Source organism: Bombina bombina, chromosome 3 (genome assembly GCF_027579735.1).
Source record: "Bombina bombina isolate aBomBom1 chromosome 3, aBomBom1.pri, whole genome shotgun sequence".
NCBI classification, from domain to species: Eukaryota; Metazoa; Chordata; class Amphibia; order Anura; family Bombinatoridae; genus Bombina; species Bombina bombina.
In genome coordinates this window covers 108604397-108624078 of record NC_069501.1, presented here as the reverse complement: position 1 = coordinate 108624078, position 19682 = coordinate 108604397, and the positions used below count along the sequence as shown (strand labels likewise).

The following is a 19682-nucleotide window of genomic DNA, read 5'->3' as shown; positions in this document are numbered from 1 at the left end:
TTCCAAAAGATTAAAAAAGTCTCACAGACATGTACAGAGGCATGGTAGCTTGACGCGTTTTGCACCCCCCTAGTTGCTTTAACTCATACACAGTCTATACTTTGGAAGTTGTTATGTCATTACTATCGCTTACTACTGAGTTACCTTTTGGGGGCCCAAAAATATTTTTGCACTAGGGCCCTCTGTAGAATAGGACCGCTACTGGTTAATAAGGTTACAGGTCTTTACACTAGAGCAGAGCTTTCCAAACTTTTCATGTTGGTGACACACTTTTTAGACCTACATCATTTTGCGACACAGTAATTCAGTTGAACTAGCAAACAGGAGGTTAAACTAATTTGTTTTAAGAGATACGGACACATACATAAATGATATAATAACAAAATGTATTTACAAGTGAGTGTGTGCAAGAATTAATAACACCAATAGCTACTTAATATTTTAATGGGATGTATGAGTTTGATGGGATGAACACAGTTTCTGAATATTTATTGGAATATTGTATAAGACACTCACATTTCATCATCAAGCAAGCTTTAAACTTCCTATCCATATATCAAGAGCAGGAGCAGCAATGCACTACTGGGAGCTAGCTGCAAAAAAAAAAAAAAAACACTTTGACTTCTGACTTCAGCTCAGTGTTTAAGCTGCTGCCCTCAGAGCTCTGTGAGTCCGACTGACTACTGCCCGCGCTGCAAACACACTGCTGTCCCACTCACTGACTACACATGCAGTCACGAGCCGATTAAGGAGACTACACGTGCAGTTAGGAGCCAATGTACCACCAATGGGAATAGTTTCAGTTCCCGCTGAGCTGCACCAATAGGTTAAGATGATCTGTGACTCACTAGTTATCAATCACGTGTCAATCATGTGATATGCGTAGCAGGCAGGCAGAAAGTCGGAAACCAAAATAAAATGTAAAAAAAAATTTGTGCTGAAGCTGGGACACACCTACACACTGCTGCCAACACACTAATATGTCACGGCACACAGTTTGGAAAGCACTGCACTAGAGCCTTGAGGGCCCATTTATTTATTAATTTTACTGCATTAACATTGCACAATCAATCGCATGCTCAGCCACGCCCCTCTGCTCTAGCACAACCAATTGTAATAGAGGAGGGTGTAATAATCACCCGAATCAGATCAGGATGATTTAACTCTGTGACTCTTGAGCCTTAAAGGGATATGAAACCCAAATGATTTTCTTTCATGCAATTTAAAGCAACTTTCTAATTTACTCCTATTATTCATTTTTCTTCATTCTCTTGGAATCTTTATTTGAAAAAGCAGGTATGTACATTTAGCCACCAATCAGCAAGCACTACCCAGGTGCTGACGCCAAAAATGGGCCTTCGCTTAAGCTTATATTCCTGTTTTTCAAATAAAGTTAACAAGAGAACGAAATTGATAAAAGGAGTAAATGAGAAAGTTAAAAATCACATGCTATATCTGTATTTTTTTATCTCTTTAACTAGCATTTCAGTTCTGCTCTGGCCCCCGAAGCTAGGATATATGAAGCTTCTCCAACCCATCCACCTGTGAGCATACCACTATTTAACTGTGAAATCATTTTCTCTGTGCCAATGCTTTGTACACCCCAAACATTTAAATGCAAACGGAAGTCAAAATTAAAATTTTGTGACTCACATAAAACATACACATAAAAAAAATAATCTAATTTGCTTCTGTTATCAAATGTACCCTTTTTTTTCTCTGTGAGATCATACTGAGGAGTGTGCACATCTTGATGAGTGTATATATGATGCTACATATATGCTCTACCCTATAGTGTTCAATACACATGCACAAACCTGAGCCTCCTTATGCTTTTATAGAACGGAGCTGCTTTTTAAGCATTCACAATCCAAAACATTAAACTCCATTTATTAAGCTGTGAATGCAGCTTTGATGTCTGAGCGTTGCAGCCTCGCACAAGTAGCTGTGGCCTTCAGACTCTTGAGCTGGCAGAGCTAAATCATCCTTCTCCGCATCGCCTGGGATGTATGACAAGCCCTGGGTGTTTGTTAAAAGGAAACGTGGCTATGGAGGGTTTAATAGAAAAGAAGGTAGGTAGGTTCAGAAGTGTGCATGTTTTTTGGAGCAGCATTTGGCAGCAGTTTTGCACAAATATTTTAACAATGCAGTACATTTTCTGAAGCACTAGATGGCCACAGTGTTTCCAGCTATGTAGTGCACACTACCTAACTAGGAATGTTTTTTAACAAATAATACTATGAGAACAAAACAAATTTGATAACAGAAGTAATCTGGAAACTTTTTTTTTTTTTATTGCTTAGTCATGAAAGAATTTTTTTGGATGTCATGTTCATTTAACTTCTGTCACACACACAAATAGCTGATTAAGACTATTATCCTTAGGCATGAGCTTTTCACCTACTGCACATTTTAACCTATTTTCAACTATTCTTAATCAAAAATATTTGTTTTTTAGGTTAACCTCAGGGCCGGCTTAAGGCATAAGGCCAGTTAGGCGATGGCCTTAGGGCGCCCAGCAGGGAGGGGCGCAAACTTGGAGCGGCAACACATTGATAATTTTTTTTTTTAACATTTGTGTATGTTTTACTGTGTCTGCTGGCCTGTATGGGCTTTTTGGGCAATATGCGTGCCCTCCCTGTGCTCTGTCTGAACCCCCACATGTGTCGGCTCCCACCATGCATCACCACCCCAATACCCCATTCTGCTAGACTGCTACACATTCCAGTTCCAGCCACTGCCAGGTCATCGGTCATGTTCCTATTAGTCACACACACAGCAGAAGGAACATGACCGGAGAGCAAGGGGGAGGAGCCAGCCAGGCTGTGCAGAACAGAGCACAGAGGAACTAGAGAGCGGGAAGGAGCAGCACCAGGCATCAAGCTGCAAAGAAGATCTTTGAAAAATGACTGACAAAGATCTGGGGTAAGTGAAGTGGCGTCATTGACAGGGTGTGCGGACCGTGGGGTGACATGCTCAGGGGATGAGTGATATCAGGGCTTGCACCACGCCAGTCCAAAGAAACTATTGTTGTTTTTTTATTGTGGCAAAACACTGCACTGCACGTGGCTTTATCTTCATATAAAGCACATGGCTAGTAACTAAATGACACGCGCTTTGTGGGGCCCCACAAAAAACCAGGACATAATTGTTGGTAGTACAGTGGATTAGTGGAAACTAGCACAGGGATGCAGCAGCCCTGGTTATAAGAGAAGTGTTAGTGTTTTCTGTGTGTTCTGATTTATAGCTGTTACTTACAGAGCAGCTATCAGGTTACAAACTTAACTGATAGCTGCTCTGTAAGTAACGGCTATAAATTCTGCTTGGCTACTCCACATGTGAATCGGGAGGAAGGGTAGTAAAAAGTTAAAGGTTAAAACTGATGTGGCTGCGTGATTTCAAGAGGGAAAGCTGTCAGTGAGAATGTGTCAGACAACATAACACTCCTTCACTAGAATAAATCAACCATCTATATAATTTACTGGCTGCTGATCTCTGGACTATGTCTATGGAACAGATCAAGGTAATTTTATAATCTGAATATCTATTATAAGATTTGTTTACTGCTGTTTATGACTATAGTCCATTGGCTTTTAATTGAAGCAGCTGTCTGTATGTATGTGTGTATGTATGTGTGTCTGGGTATGTACATTGTGTATGTATACAGTATGTTACTGGGCATATGTTTATATGTGTGTGTATGTATATGTGTATATATCTGTCTGGGTATGTACATATGTGTGTGCATGTATGCATATGTGTGTGTATATCTGTGTGCTTGTAAGTGTGTGTATATGTGCCTGTGTATGTACATGTGTGTATATATATATATATATATATATATATATATATATATTTGTATGTATATTTGTGTGTGTGTGTGTGTGTATATATATATAAAATGTGTATGTATGTGTGAGTGTCCTAAAAATGGTCTTTGGCTCCCAGGAAATGCCCTGGTTTGAGGAGAGAATTAAAAGGTCCAACAAATGCCAGGTTCAATACTCGCCACCTTATTCCTGACAATTTAGTTCTAACTCACATCACTGTCTAGTGGAATAAGTATAAATCTGTCAAAAAAGGTTAACTCACTTACAAATATGCAATGCAGTAGTTAACCATTTTGTTTCTGGGGTTTTCATATTGAGATTTATACTTGTCTTACATTTTTTGTAACAATGGAAAGGAACCATTTCAAATACTTTTTCTGTTTTTTTTGAGGATTTTTTTTGTTTCTTTTATAATTTTTTTTAAACCTGCTATTTTTAGAAATGTACATGATATACAAATCAGTTTAAAATGTACAGAATGTCTGCAATTAAACATCATAGCCAACCCCCCTAATATAAAAACTAGTTATTTAAACTGCATAGGTTTGTAAACATTTTACATTACCATCTTAGTTTAAAGTTTCAATTATTCTAATATACAACTGTTCTTTCTAAGAACAACAACTCTAGCCAATTAATAGCCAATTAAATTATATATATTTTATTCCTAAGAAGGGGGTGACACCAACCCTAGTGACGCTACTGGGTAAGTGGGGTTACATAGGTACACCGTACTAGGTTATTAATGTTGGATCAAAGATATCATGCATGCTCTGACGAGGACCTAGGATTACTCTGCAGGGCTGTAAGATTTGTCCAAAGAATTTAAACAATAGTTCCAGTGCAGGGTGCAATGCCTTTTAGATCTTTCCCTTTTAGATCCCAGGAGTTTTCATGTGTTATAGAAAAAAATGCAGAAAGGCAGCACTCCAAAAAAGTAGAAAATAACCTTTATTTGAAAGCTAAAACATAGCTATGTTTTAGCCTTCAAATAAAGTTGTTTGGGTTTTTTTTGTGCTGCCTTCCTGCCTTTTTTTTTCTTTAGTACATGAAAACTATCAGGTCAGAGATAAATAATCAATGTTAAATTTGACTAAATTAAATTATGCACATGCTTTTAAACAACATATTTTTCAAATATTATTTAATCCTGTTAAAGTCAGTGTTTGTATATAGCAATGATTCCCAACTAGGGTGTGCACACATACTAACCTATCAGTACCAAATTTATGTATTAACAATTAGTGTTGTGGGGGAAATAAATATGCAAGCTGATTTATGAGTGACAGAATAAATAACCTGTAAAGGAAGGTTAATTATAAATGTATATAATATTTAACCTCTTGGTTGCTCTGCAATACATTTTAGCCCTCAAGGGGTTAACATTTAACTTACTGCATTTTATATAGATGGCATTTTAAAGAAATGCTATGCTTATCATATTTCTAATAAAAATGCAGCACTACCACTGTTTAATTTGCATTTAGCCACCATTCAGCAAGCGCTACCCAGGGTGCTGAACCAAAAATGGACCGGCTCCTAAGTTTACAATCCTGCTTTTCAAATATAGATACCAAGAGAACGAAGAAAATTTGATAATAGGAGTTGATTAGAAAGTTGCTTAAAATTGCATGCTCTATCTGAATCATGAACAAATAAAAATGGGATTTCATATCCCTTTACCTAGCAATGGGATGGTATGTAATCGGGGGGGGGGGGGGGGGGGCGGCAAAATGTATCCTCGCCTGTGTGGCCAAAAATCCTAGCACCGGCCCTGGTTAACCTTTAAAGAAATTCACCTGATCCTGATTCACTAACTACTAGACTCAAGGGACATTGTACTAAACATCAGTCATAGCAGTATTTACATTTGGTAAAATAGTTTTTCTTGTCTGAAATATGTGAAACCCTTTAAACTGAAACTAGTATAGTATTAGTAACGTACTTCCTACTAATGCAGATTCTTCCTGCTGATGTTGATTGGCTGACAGGTACTTCCTACTAATGCAGATTCTTCCTGCTGATGTTGATTGGCTGACAGGTACTTCCTACTAATGCAGATTCTTCCTGCTGATGTTGATTGGCTGACAGGTACTTCCTACTAATGCAGATTCTTCCTGCTGATGTTGATTGGCTGACAGGTACTTCCTACTAATGCAGATTCTTCCTGCTGATGTTGATCGGCTGACAGGTACTTCCTACTAATGCAGTTTCTTCCTGCTGATGTTGATCGGCTGACAGGTACTTCCTACTAATGCAGATTCTTTCTGCTGATGTTGATTGGCTGACAGGTACTTCCTACTAATGCAGATTCTTCCTGCTGATGTTGATTGGCTGACAGGTACTTCCTACTAATGCAGATTCTTCCTGCTGATGTTGATTGGCTGACAGGTACTTCCTACTAATGCAGATTCTTTCTGCTGATGTTGATTGGCTGACAGGTACTTCCTACTAATGCAGATTCTTCCTGCTGATGTTGATTGGCTGACAGGTACATCCTACTAATGCAGATTCTTCCTGCTGATGTTGATTGGCTGACAGGTACTTCCTACTAATGCAGATTCTTCCTGCTGATATTGATTGGCTGACAGGTACTTCCTACTAATGCAGATTCTTCCTGCTGATGTTGATTGGCTGACAGGTATTTCCTACTAATGCAGATTCTTCCTGCTGATGTTGATTGGCTGACAGGTACTTCCTACTAATGCAGATTCTTCCTGCTGATGTTGATTGGCTGACAGGTACTTCCTACTAATGCAGATTCTTCCTTCTGATGTTGATTGTCTGACAAGTACTTCCTTCTAATGCAGATTCTTCCTGCTGATGTTGATTGGCTGACAGATACTTCCTACTAATGCAGATTCTTCCTGCTGATGTTGATTGGCTGACAGGTACTTCCTACTAATGCAGATTCTTCCTGCTGATGTTGATCGGCTGACAGGTACTTCCTACTAATGCAGATTCTTCCTGCTGATGTTGATCGGCTGACAGGTACTTCCTACTAATGCAGATTCTTCCTGCTGATGTTGATCGGCTGACAGGTACTTCCTACTAATGCAGATTCTTCCTGCTGATGTTGATTGGCTGACAGGTACTTCCTACTAATGCAGATTCTTCCTGCTGATGTTGATTGGCTGACAGGTACTTCCTACTAATGCAGATTCCTCCTGCTGATGTTGATTGGCTGACAGGTACTTCCTACTAATGCAGATTCTTCCTGCTGATGTTGATTGGCTGACAGGTACTTCCTACTAATGCAGATTCTTCCTGCTGATGTTGATCGGCTGACAGGTACTTCCTACTAATGCAGATTCTTCCTGCTGATGTTGATCGGCTGACAGGTACTTCCTACTAATGCAGATTCTTCCTGCTGATGTTGATCGGCTGACAGGTACTTCCTACTAATGCAGATTCTTCCTGCTGATGTTGATTGGCTGACAGGTACTTCCTACTAATGCAGATTCTTCCTGTTGATGTTCATCGGCAGACAGGTACTTCCTACTAATGCAGATTCTTCCTGTTGATGTTGATTGGCTGACAGGTACTTCCTACTAATGTTCATGTTTAAATGTTGCTCTTTCTTATCCAGAAAACATTTTGATTGCAGTGTCCCTTTTATTTAACAGTGAGTGCAGTGTCCCTTTTATTTAACAGTGAGTGCAGTGTCACTTTTATTTAACAGTGAGTGCAGTGTGACTTTTATTTAACAGTGAGTGCAGTGTCCCCTTTATTTAACGGCGAGTGCAGTGTCCCTTTTATTTAACAGTGAGTGCAGTGTGACTTTTATTTAACAGTGAGTGCAGTGTCACTTTTATTTAACAGTGAGTGCAGTGTGACTTTTATTTAACAGTGAGTGCAGTGTCCCCTTTATTTAACGGTGAGTGCAGTGTCCCTTTTATTTAACAGTGAGTGCAGCGTGACTTTTATTTAACAGTAAGTGCCTTGTGCCTTTTATTTGACGGTAAGTGCCTTGTGACTTTTATTTAACTGTGAGTGCCTTGTGCCTTTTATTTAACAGTGAGTGCCGTGTGCCTTTTATTTAACCGGTAGTGCCTTGTGCCTTTGATTTAACGATGAGTGCAGTGGGACTTTTATTTAACGGTGAGTGCCTTGTGCCTTTGATTTAACGATGAGTGCAGTGGGACTTTTATTTAACGGTGAGTGCCATGTGCCTTTTATTTAAAGGACTATTAAACAGTATTGGCTAGATTATGAGTAGAGTGGTAGTTTACGCTCCGGCCCCACATTAACCCCGCTAGACTTTGGCTTTTTGAGCACGTCTGGTTGCACATGTACAAGTTGAAAGTAAAAAGTTTTACTCACAAGCAAACCCGATCACATTTTCTCAAGTGCACTGACTACGCATGGAAATATGAAAATTTCAAATTTCAATGTTCTTCACATAAAAAAATATGTTAAATTTATTCATAAATACATATATATATATATATATATATATATATATATATATATATATATATATATATATATATATATAGAACAAAGAAGAGAGTGCACTCTTTGTTCTATTTGCCTATCTGCTGCACCCTGGGCACCTGTGACTTGATTTCTGGAGTGCTTGTCTATTTTGAACTCTTATATATAAATATATATAGGAATATCTATTTAAAAATACATAGAACAAATTCTCCTATGTAAAGAACATTGGAATGTGAAATATTCACAGTAAATACGTAGTAAAACACTATATTAAATACTAGTTGATAATCCTGCCCAGAGGGCAGTCTATCGGCTAGATTTAGAGTTTTGTCGGTAACGACCCGCGTAGTTAACGCTGGATTTTTTCCCCCGCACCTTTTAAATACCGCTGGTATTTAGAGTTCACAGAAGGGCTGCGTTAGGCTCCAAAAAGGGAGCGTACAGGCATATTTACCGCCACTGCAACTCTCAATACCAGCGGTGCTTACGGACGCGGCCAGCTTCAAAAACGTGCTTGTTTGAGCTGAAAAAAAAGCAGCGTTCAGCTCCTAACGCAGCCCCATTGTTTCCTATGGGGAAACACTTCCTAAGTCTGCACCTAACACCCTAACATGTACCCCGAGTCTAAACACCCCTAACCTTACACTTATTAACCCCTAATCTGCCGACCCCTGCATATATTTTTTAACCCCTAATCTGCCGCTCCGTACACCGCCGCAACCTACATTATACCTATGTACCCCTAATCTGCTGCCCCTATCACCGCCGACCCCTATATTATATTTATTAACCCCTAATCTGCCCCCCACAACGTCGCCGCCAGCTACCTACAATAATTAACCCCTAATCTGCCGACCCGACCTCACCGCTACTATAATAAAGTTATTAACCCCTAATCCGCCTCACTTCTGCCTCAATAACCCTATAATAAATAGTATTAACACCTAATCTGCCCTCCCTAACATCGCCGACACCTAACTTCAAGTATTAACCCCTAATCTGCCAACCGGACCTCACCGCTACTATAATAAATGTATTAACCCCTAAAGCTAAGTCTAACCCTAACCCTAACACCCCCCTAAGTTAAATATAATTTAAATCTAACGAAATAAATTAACTCTTATTAAATAAATTATTCCTATTTAAAGCTAAATACTTACCTGTAAAATAAATCCTAATATAGCTACAATATAAATTATAATTATATTGTAGCTATTTTAGGATTTATATTTATTTTACAGGCAACTTTGTATTTATTTTAACCAGGTACAATAGCTATTAAATAGTTAAGAACTATTTAATAGCTACCTAGTTAAAATAATTTCAAAATTACCTGTAAAATAAATCCTAACCTAAGTTACAATTAAACCTAACACTACACTATCAATAAATTAATTCAATAAAATACCTACAATTAAACCTAACACTACACTATCAATAAATTAATTACATGAAATACCTACAAATAAATACAATTAAATAAACTAACTAAAGTACAAAAAATAAAAAAAGCTAAGTTACAAAAAATAAAAAAATTAATTACAAACATAATAAAAATATTACAACAATTTTAAGCTAATTACACCTACTCTAAGCCCCCTAATAAAATAACAAAGCCCCCCAAAATATAAAAATGCCCTACCCTATTCTAAAATTAAAATAGAAAAGTTCTTTTACCTTACCAGCCCTTAAAAGGGCCTTTTGCGGAGCATGCCCCAAAGAATTCAGCTCTTTTGCCTGTAAAAATAAACACAATACCCCCCCCAACATTACAACCCACCACCCACATACCCCTAATCTAACCCAAACCCCCCTTAAATAAACCTAACACTAAGCCCCTGAAGATCTTCCTACCTTATCTTCACCACACCGGGTATCACCGATCCGTCCAGGCTCCGAAATCTTCATCCAAGCCCAAGCGGGGGCTGGAGATCCATCATCCGGCTGAAGTCTTCTATCAAGCGGCAAGAAGAAGTCCAGAAGAGGCTCCAAAGTCTTCATCCTATCCGGGCAGAAGAGGAGATCCGGACCGGCAACCATCTTTATCCAAGCGGCATCTTCTATCTTCATCCGATGACGAGCGGCTCCATCTTGAAGCCCTCTGGCGCTGATCCATCCTCTTCTTCCGACGTCCTAAGTCCGAATGAAGGTTCCTTTAAATGACGTCATACAAGATGGCGTCCCTCGAATTCTATCAGCCAATCGGAATTAAGGTAGGAAAAATCTGATTGGCTGATGGAATCAGCCAATCGGATTCAAGTTCAATCCGATTGGCTGATCCAATCAGCCAATCAGATTGAGCTCGCATTCTATTGGCTGATCGGAACAGCCAATAGAATGCGAGCTCAATCTGATTGGCGTATTCAATCAGCCAATCAGATTTTCCCTACCTTAATTCCGATTGGCTGATAGAATCCTATCAGCCAATCGGAATTCGAGGGACGCCATCTTGGATGACGTCATTTAAAGGAACCTTCATTCGGACTTAGGACATCGGAAGAAGAGGATGGATCCGCGCCGGAGGTCTTCAAGATGGAGCCGCTCGTCATCGGATGAAGATAAAAGATCCCGCTTGGATGAAGATGGTTGCCGGTCCGGATCTCCTCTTCTCTCTGGATAGGATGAAGACTTTGGAGCCTCTTCTGGACTTCTTCTTGCCGCTTGATAGAAGACTTCAGCCGGATCATGGATCTCCAGCCCCCGCTTGGGCTTGGATGAAGATTTCGGAGCCTGGACGGATCGGTGATACCCGGTGTGGTGAAGATATGGTAGGAAGATCTTCAGGGGCTTAGTGTTAGGTTTATTTAAGGGGGGTTTGGGTTAGATTAGGGGTATGGTGTTGGGGGGGGGGGTATTGTGTTTATTTTTACAGGCAAAAGAGCTGAATTCTTTGGGGCATGCCCTGCAAAAGGCCCTTTTAAGGGCTGATAAGGTAAAAGAGCTTTTCAATTTTAATTTTAGAATAGGGTAGGGCATTTTTTTATTTTGGGGGGCTTTGTTATTTTATTAGGGGGCTTAGAGTATGTGTAATTAGCTTAAAATTGTTGTAATATTTTTATTATGTTTGTAATTAATTTTTTTATTTTTTGTAACTTAGCTTTTTTTATTTTTTGTACTTTAGTTAGTTTATTTAATTGTATTTATTTGTAGGTATTTCATTTAATTAATTTATTGATAGTGTAGTGTTAGATTTAATTGTAGGTATTTTATTTAATTAATTTATTGATAGTGTAGTGTTAGGTTTAATTGTAACTTAGTTTAGGATTTATTTTACAGGTAATTTTGAAATTATTTTAACTAGGTAGCTATTAAATAGTTCTTAACTATTTAATAGCTATTGTACCTGGTTAAAATAAATACAAAGTTGCCTGTAAAATAAATATAAATCCTAAAATAGCTACAATATAATTATAATTTATATTGTAGCTATATTAGGGTTTATTTTACAGGTAAGTATTTAGCTTTAAATAGGAATAATTTATTTAATAAGAGTTAATTTATTTAGTTAGATTTAAATTATAGTGAGGCGGATTAGGGGTTAATAACTTTATTATAGTAGCGGTGAGGTCCGGTCGGCAGATTAGGGGTTAATAATTGTAGGTAAGGTAGCAGCGACGTTGGTGGCGGCAGATTAGGGGGTAATAAATATAATGTAGGGGTCGGCGGTGTTAGGGGCAGCAGATTAGGGGTACATAGGGATAACGTAGGTGGCGGCGGTGTGCGGTCGGCAGATTAGGGGTTAAAACAATTTATTAGAGTGGCGGTGATGTGGGGGGACCTCGGTTTAGGGGTGCATAGGTAGTTTATGGGTGTTAGTGTACTTTAAAGCACAGTAGTTAAGAGCTTTATGAACCGGCGTTAGCCCAGAAAGCTCTTAACTCCTGACTTTTTTCTGCGGCTGGAGTTTTGTCGTTAGATTTCTAACGCTCACTTCAGCCAAGACTCTAAATACCGGCGTTAGAAAGATCCCATTGAAAAGATAGGATACGCAAATGGCGTAGAGGGAGATCTGCGGTATGGAAAAGTCGCGGCTGCAAAGTGAGCGTTAGACCCTTACCTACAAGACTCTAAATACCAGCGGTAGGCCAAAACCAGCGTTAGGAGCCTCTAACGCTGGTTTTGACGGCTAACGCAGAACTCTAAATCTAGCCGTATGTGTTAAAAATGTAACCCCCAAGCTACAAAAAAATAAAAAAGTAAAAATACAGAAAAATATAAACAAAGCTATCCAAAATAATAAAATTAAACCTAAACTAATATCCCCTATAAAAATAAAAAATACAGAAAAAAATAATAGCACCCCTAATCCAAACTAAACTACCAATTGCCCTTAAAGGGACAGTCTAGGCCAAAATAAACTTTAATGATTCAGATAGAGCATGTAATTTTAAAAATGTTCCAATTTACTTTTGTCACCAATTTTGCTTTGTTCTCTTGGTATTCTTAGTTGAAAGCTTAACCTAGGAGGTTCATATGCTAATTTCTTAGACCTTGAAGCCCACCTCTTTTCAGATTGCATTTTAACAGTTTTTCACCACTTGAGGGTGTTAGTTCACGTATTTCATATAGATAACACTGTGCTCGTGCACGTGAAGTTATCTGGGAGCAGGCACTGATTGGCTAGACTGCAAGTCTATCAAAATAAATGAAAAAAGGGGTAGTTTGCAGAGGCTTAGAAACAAGATAATCACAGAGGTTAAAAGTATATTATTATAACTGTGTTGGTTATGCAAAACTGGGGAATGGGTAATAAAGGGATTATCTATCTTTTAAAACAATAAAAATTTCTGATGTAGACTGTCCCTATAAAAAGGGCTTTTTGTAGGGCATTGCCCTAAATAAATCTGCTTTTTTACATTAAAAATAAAAAAATAAAAAGTCCCCCCTAACAGTAAAACCCCCCACCCACCAAACCCCATAAAATAATAAAAACCTTACACTAATAAACCTAAACTACTCATTGCCCCTAAAGGGGCATTTGTATGGGCATTGCCCTTAAAAGGGCATTTAGCTCTTTTTCACTGCCCTTAAAAGGGCATTCAGCTCTTTTGCAAATTGGCCAATAAACTCTAATCTAAAAAAACAAACCCCCCCAAAATTTTTTTAAAAAAACCTAACACTAAAGCCCCAAATAGGTACTCACGGTTTCAGAAGTCTGGCGGAGGTCTTCTTCCAGGCGGGTCCATCATCTTCATCCACAGCGAAGGCAGCGTGAAGCGGAAGTCCGGATCGGTCTTCCCAAATGTGGCGATCCTCCGCGGTTGTCATCTGTGGCGGCGTCGGCGGTCCTCGGCGGCGACGGTCTTCCCGGCGGTGGTAGTCCTCGGCGACATGTAGGCTCCTCATCACCCGATGTCTGTCGTATACTGAATATTGAATGAAAGGTACCGCAAATCAATTTGGGGTACCTTGCATTCCGATTGGCTGAATTTTTAAAACAGCTAATAGGATTAGAGCTACTGAAATCCTATTGGCTGTTCAAAGCAGCCAATAAGATTTCAGTAGCTCTCATCCTATTGGCTGATTTTGAAAATTTCAGCCAATAAGAATGCAAGGTACCCAAATAAATATGGTTTATTGGTCTTCAGTGTGCGGCAGACGATCGCATAAGAGGAACCTCTTTGCTGAGGACCGCCACCGCGAGGAGCGCCGCTGCCAATGACCGCCGCCGAGGATCGCCACATCTGGGAAGACCGCTACGGACCTCCGCTCCGCGCACATTTGGGAAGACCGCTCCCGACCTCTGCTCTGTGCCGCCTTCACTGTGGATGAAGATAATGGGCCCGTCTAAAAGAAGAAGACTTTAGTGTTAGGTTTTTTTTGTGGGTTTTTGTTTTTTTAGATTAGGGTTTATTGGGCAATTTGCAAAAGAGCTGAATGCCCTTTTTAGGGCAGTGAAAAAGAGCTGAATGTCCTTTTAAGGGCAATGCCCATACAAATGCCCCATTAGGGGCAATGGGTAGTTTAGGTTTATTAGTGTTAGGTTTTTTTATTTTAGGGGGGTTTGGTGGGTGAGGTGTTTTACTGTTAGGGGGGTACTTTGTTTATTTTTAATGTAAAGGAGCTGATTTCTTTAGGGCAATGCCCTACAAAAAGCCCTTTTAAGGGCTATTGGTAGTTTATTCTTAGATTAGGGGGTATTTTTGGGGAGGCTTTTTTTTCATAGGGATTAGGTTTAATGTTTTTATTTTGAATAGTGTTGTTTATTATTTTTTGTAATGTTACCCTTTTTTATTTTCTGTAATTTTAGATTAATGTAATGTAATTTTTTTTTTTTAATTGTAATGTAGTATTTTTTTAATGTAATTAAGGGGTTAATTTAGAGGGTGTTAGGTTAGGGGGTTTAGTCATTAAATTTGTTTTTTGCATTGTGGGGGTTGGCGATTTAGGAGTTAATAGGTAAATTAGGTTTAATGCGTTGTGGGGGGTTGGCGGATTAGGGGTTAATAGATGTATTAGGTAGTTCGCTATGTTGTGGTTGGTGGATTTAGGGGTTAATAATTTTATTGGGTTTTTTTTTTCTTAATAATACTGTTTGTTTATTTTTTTCTTAATAGTTCGTACGGGCGTTTTTTTTTAAATACTTATTGCGGGTGGTTATTTTTATTTTTTTTTCAAAGCTGCATCGAGGTGAATTCTTTTGGCTGCCTCATGATGCCAACATTCCTTTGAGGATGCGTGTGCAACTGCCGACAGCGACGCAATTATAGTATAGATGAATATTGCATAAATAGGCTTTTACTGTTTTCATCTATTTGACTGCAAAGGGCTCCAATGTACACACACACACACACACACATATATATATATGTATTTAAGTGTTTATATGTGTATATATGTCTGAAACACATATATATGTAGAAAAAGATAGAAGCAACTTGCTGCAGTAAAATCCAATGCTTTATTCGGAAATATAACAAATGTGAGGTCACGGACATTATAGTGCAATTTACAAAACACATCACTCTCTAGCATATATACATGAGTGTGTTAGCAATGGTAGTAACAATGGCAATATAAATCATAGCATAGCGAAATAGATATATACAACAGTATAACTAACAATATGTACAGACTGTGCACTTAACATCCCTTGTCGTGAGACCCACATATTGGATCCTACATTTGGAACAACCGATAAGATAAATTACATAAGTTGAGGTGCAATTTAAACGAGAGTCAATTTTGTAGGTTTTCTTTTTGGACGCAGATGTAAAACTCTTCGTCACTTGGATATATTCACAGACTTTACACTTACTGTGGCCACATTTATACATCCTACATGTTTTAACCATGAAAACTGGAGGCAAGTTGTTTTGATTTTAATTGTTTTCGGAGACAACATGGACCCCAGTGTCGGGCATTTTCTGTATGAACATCTAAGCTCTTCTCTAACTAGTGTTGTCAGACAGTCATCTGCTGCTAATAGTGGGAAATGTTTCCTAATGATAGGGCAAATATCTGGATACTGTGCACTGTAGCCTGTGACAAATGTAACTCCCCCAAAATCTTTATTAGGAGATTTAGTGCCTGATAATAAGCTGTCTCTTGAACATGACTGTACTGCCAACCTAGCGTTCTTAATATACCTTGGAGGGTATTTCCTTATTTGAATAAGTCTGAGAGGAAGGTATTAAAATCTCTTAAAGCGAATGTAAATTTTGATGAACCAGTGCCCGGTTTTTAATAATCCTATTAAAAACAGGGGCACTTTCATTCATCAAACTTTACATTTCACTGGTTTTGTTAAAATACTTACCTTTTCTTCATGAAAGCCGCTCCAGCGCTTCCCCCGTCCATTGCAAGCCTCTTCCTACGTCAGCAATGACGATCCCTGCCTTCCTCCAATCACCGCGTTGCTTTAGGCAATGATTCCCCTGGGGCAGAAGCCGTGATTGGAGGATGCCAGAATCGTCATTGCTGACGTATGAAGAGGCTTGCAACGGGCTGGGAAAGTGCTGGAGTGGCTTTCAAGAAGAAAAGGTAAGTATTTTAACAAAACCAGTGAACTGTAAAGTTTGATGCATGAAAGTGCCCCTGTTTTTAATAGGATTTTTAAAAACCGGGCACTCATTCCACAAACTTTATATTCACTTTAAGAAGAATATAGATTTGGTCATATGCCCAGCAGACAAAGGTGGATCTGTAGTAGTGTTAAATCATGATCAATATATACAGGAAGCACTATGTCAACTTAATAATTAACATGATTATATGGTGTTAAAATGAGATCCCACCACTAAGTTTAAAAGTGAGCTGTGGCATATTTTGGACGATGGTCTTGAACTAGGTTTTATGGACAAAGTTACAGTAGAGTATCTGTACGTTATATTTACAAATGTCCCCCTGTTCCCCCATTCTCCAAAAGTGCATATGACAGTTGATAATTTACAAGGCCGCTAAATAGTCAGTGGTGTGGACTCGCTCCTAGAACATCTTTCACAATGGCTTGACTCTATATTACAGCCTCTAGATACAGCTCACCCATCCTATCTGAGAGATACAAAAAATGTATTGAAGGTTATTCAGGATCTGGAATGGATCCTTTTGGCTGCCCGTTGATGCAATTTCCCTTTACTCATCAATACCTCATGATAGAGGGATAGAGGCAATAACCTTCTTCCTCCAATACTTCACTGACTATACAGAGCAATTTCAACTATTAACCATCAGGGTATTGGCTTTTCTGCTTACCCATGACTTTTTTAAGTTTGAGGGGAGATTCTCCCTGCAAAGGTGTGGTATAGCCATAGGAGCAAAGTTTTCTCCCTCTTTTGCAAACTCGTATCTAGGCTGGTGGGAGTTTTACCACATCTTTGCAAATATAAGCCCCTTCAGGTCTCATGTGAAACAATATAAGCATTTCATTGATGACTTGCTTTTGGTATGGCAGGGGCCTGTGGAGCTTGGCTCAATACTAATAATGTGGGTCTCCGATTTACCTTTGAATATAACCATTCACAGGTCAACTTTCTAGACCTTACTCTCACAGGACAGAGGAATGGTAAAATATGTTCAGCTGTGTTTTGGAAACCCATATCAGGGAATACATTGTTGCATGTTAAGAGCTGCCATCCAAAGCACGTCCTGTATGCAGTTGCTAAGGGTCAATTTACCAGGCTAAAAAGGAATTGCTCAGAAGACAGGAACTTTTATGAGGAGGCAAATAAACTAGAGACAAGACTGAAAGAAAGGAAATATCCTCCAAGTGATATTAAGAAAGCTAGGTTGACAGTACAGTCATATTCAAGAGACAGCTTATTAGCAGGCACTAAATCTCCCAATAAAGATTTTGGGGGAGTTACATTTGTCACAGGCAGAGGCGTAACTGTAATCCATAGGGCCCAGGTGCAAGAATCCAAGCAGCCCCCCACACCCAAAAGATGTGAATTTAATACATTTTTTATTTCAACATTTAACACAGAAAAAAAATTGTGCTTCCTGTATACACACACATATATAAATGAAAGTGCTGTATACACACACACTATATATATATATATATATATATATATATATATATATATATATATATATATATAAACTGTAGCAAAGAAGCACTCACTGAACGATTCCAACTGTGACAAAAGACTTTAATTCAAACGAGTGACGTTTCGGGACAATAGCAGTCCCTTCCTCTGACAAGCTAACAATGTGAAAAAGCAGGCCTTAAATAGGCTCCAAAAATACCCTCCCCATAAGTGTGACCAATCATGGTCAAGGTAACAAAACCTATCTTACCCAGTAACAAATAGTAATCGATATTACAATAGTGCAAAACAAGTTAATCAAGTGAATTAAAACATAGGGCCCCGTGTTGCTAATAGAGTGGGGGGAATAATCTCAGTCCAGCCATTTATAATAAGCTGCTAAACGACTATAAACAAAGTAAAAAAACGAAGTAAAGAAACAATATAATGAGAGGATCGTAATCCAACCAATCAGTGTGATCCCAGTCATGTAGATCGTAATTCCACCAATGGGCAGTCATCTGACTTGTGGGAATCATAATAGTACCAATCAGCAGCCTAATAGCATTCTGTATCAGAAGCGTCATACTTCTACGCTCTCCAGATACGCCCACCTGTCACTGAAAATGCCTGTTGCATATAGCAACACAGCAAAAACATCTTGCTAAATCTGACCAGATCGCTGCTTGCCAGTCATGGACAGACGCAGCGATGAGCTCGCCATAGAAATCACAGCGGATTTCCTTCAGAGTTATTGTTAGTATTACCCGTATCAGATAACAAAGGCGTTACACAGCCAAACTAATGCTGTCAAAGAGATGGCGAGATCTAACCAATCAGCAGTATGTCCACACCCCCATGGGCGTAACAAGACCATCGCTATGTTATTGTCCGCCTTTATGACTCTATATCAGAAATGATGGGCTAACCTATTAAGATAATCACACCCATCTAGAAGTGACAAGCAGTTTTCATCTAGGACCACACACATGGACAATGGCGAACATGGCTATATTCGTGTAACATTACCAATAAGTGTTAGTTGTTTATTTCATAACAACAAACTGTGATTCTAATACCTATCTGTTTCTACGGTCGCTGCATGCAGACTCATATTCTGTGCATCAATCAACATCCTAAAAATAAAGTGTAAACAGTGTAAACGGAAACAAATGAACCTATATGTATATATAAAAAGGGAAACCTATATGCATAAAACCTATATGTATAAAACAACATATAAGCTATTCTATATCCCTAGTTAATAATAACGAAAAAGTGAGATGTATATCACTGTCGGTTCCTTGTGAGGGCACCGCAAGCTTAGCATCTAACCATAATTGTGGCACAGATTATGGGTTTGGTGTGAGATAGACCACCCAAGCTAGAAAGCAACACGGAGTATACACAAAGTGAAACATACAATTAAATTAAGATAATGTTAAAATTAATTCGTCCATATAATGGACACAATAATACCAACATAATGTTAAGAGAGCCACCTATGGATATTACATAAGGGCAATATAGGACAGAGAAATCAGCATTGTCTTCGGTTACATTATGCTCTTCAATCAGTCAACTGTATTCAGGGTCTAGAACTATTAGAGGTCAAGAGAACTCAATAAAAAAATATAAATAAAAAAATATAAATAAAAATTAATAATAAATAAATGAATAAAAATAAAAATAAATGAAAATAAAAATAAAACTAATAAAATAAAATGATAATAATAATGGTAGAAAAATAAAAGGTAAAAAGTAAAAATAATAATAAAGTAAAAATAAAAATAAATATAAATATAGATAAAATTAAAATAAATAAAATTAAAAATAAATATAAATAAATAAAATAAGATGATAAAAATAAAATAAAAAAAAATAAAATAAATAATAAATGAATAAAATCAAAATAAATAAAGAAAGCAAAGAAAATAAAATA

At 38.2% G+C, this 19682-nt stretch overlaps 1 long non-coding RNA gene across 1 annotated transcript in view; it reads left to right on the top strand.

The window, feature by feature from the left end:
• Positions 1-2858: 2858 nt before the first annotated feature.
• The window catches only part of LOC128652941 (uncharacterized), a 248016-nt gene continuing 231192 nt past the window's right edge, over positions 2859-19682 (top strand). The window contains exon 1 of the long non-coding RNA XR_008401318.1: positions 2859-2925. This is a non-coding gene — a long non-coding RNA (uncharacterized LOC128652941). The remainder of the gene's footprint in view (positions 2926-19682) is intronic.